The following is a 1,479-nucleotide window of genomic DNA, read 5'->3' on the forward strand; positions in this document are numbered from 1 at the left end:
ATACGATAATCTTTTATATTACTTGCGACATTTCCGTACACTTGCGGAGTGTAACAAGTTTTTGGCGCCGTTGCCGGGGACTGCGCTATAACATTAGGAATTATCAATTGAGTTAGACTAAACATAACATTTGTTTTCCTTTCATATTGCGTAGTTGTAACTAATCATTAGATTTCTGTTTTTACTTTCTTGTATAACTTTTACTTCTTGTTAATTCTTTTTCTACAAATTCAATTCTGCATTTTTGATTCCTTTATTTTTCTTTTTCTGTTGAATTGTCATTTGCTATCTTGTTCTTGTGTATGCGAAGATCTAACTTTGCAGAGGAATTCTTTCCTTTTGACCCTGAGATTGACAGAACTTTCCATAAAAGAAGAATTCTGCAAAGACAAATTGAAGAACAAGAACATTTGAACATGGCGAATAGACCACTCAAGGATTATGCAGCACCTTATGCAAGAGGTTTTCGATCTAGTATTTCAAGACCTTCAGTGGAAGCTAATAACTTTGAGATCAAACCCGCAATTATATCTATGGTGCAGCAGAACCAATTTGGTGGAGGGCCTCATGAAGACCCCAATCAACACTTAGAGGTCTTCTATGAAATATGTGGTACCATGAAAATGAATGGAGTTCCTTCAGAAGCAGTTAGATTATTATTATTTGGGTTTTCTTTAAGAGATAGGGCAAAGCAATGGCTGAATTCTTTAGCCCCTAATAGCATCACCACTTGGGAGCAGTGTGAGCAACAGTTTCTTGATAAATTCTATCCATCAAGCAAAACCGCTCATATGAGGAATTTAATTGCAAGCTTCAAGCAAACTGACTCAGAATCTCTTTTTGAAGCATGGGATAGATATAATAGTATGCTCAGACAATGCCCACATCATGGGTTGGAAAGATAGTTAGTGTTGCACACTTTTTATAATGGTATCAACTATCATACCAAAGTGTCCCTTGATTCAGCTGCTGGAGGGGCACTTATGAACAAAAGTTTAGATGAAGCTGAAGAAATTATTGACAGTGTAGCACAAAATCATCATCAATGGGAAAATGAAAGAAGTGGTGGCTATTCTTCTGTAAACCCAACAATTAAAGCATCAGGGAAGTTTGATGTAGATGCGGTCACTCTTTTGTCTGCAAAATTGGACGCTCTTACAAAGAAATTTGAGAATATGGGGACTAGTGCTAATATGGTCAATGCTATTAGTACATCTTGTGAAGTATGTGGGAGTTCAGAGCACTCAAATGACTCATGTCCATTGGGAGCTATCACTGCACAAATCAATCAACTGGAACAATGTGATGCAATCATGAGTTACAATCAAAGGCAGAACAACCCATACTCAAATACTTATAACCCTGGATGGAAGAGCCATCCCAATTTTTCTTACAGAAATAATCAAGATCAAGGACCATCTATGGGGGCAAGACCAAATTTTCAAGCTGGGCAACAAAATTTTCAACATCTATCTTCTC

General features: G+C 37.1%; 1 non-coding gene across 1 annotated transcript; it reads right to left on the reverse strand.

Moving 5' to 3' along the window:
- Nucleotides 1–789: 789 nt before the first annotated feature.
- LOC122033174 lies at nucleotides 790–895 on the reverse strand. The gene has a single exon (XR_006126422.1). It is a non-coding gene; the product is annotated as a small nucleolar RNA R71 (small nucleolar RNA).
- Between the last annotated feature and the right edge of the window lie 584 nt (nucleotides 896–1,479).

This window comes from Zingiber officinale, chromosome 11A, assembly GCF_018446385.1.
Source record: "Zingiber officinale cultivar Zhangliang chromosome 11A, Zo_v1.1, whole genome shotgun sequence".
Lineage (NCBI taxonomy): Eukaryota > Viridiplantae > Streptophyta > Magnoliopsida > Zingiberales > Zingiberaceae > Zingiber > Zingiber officinale.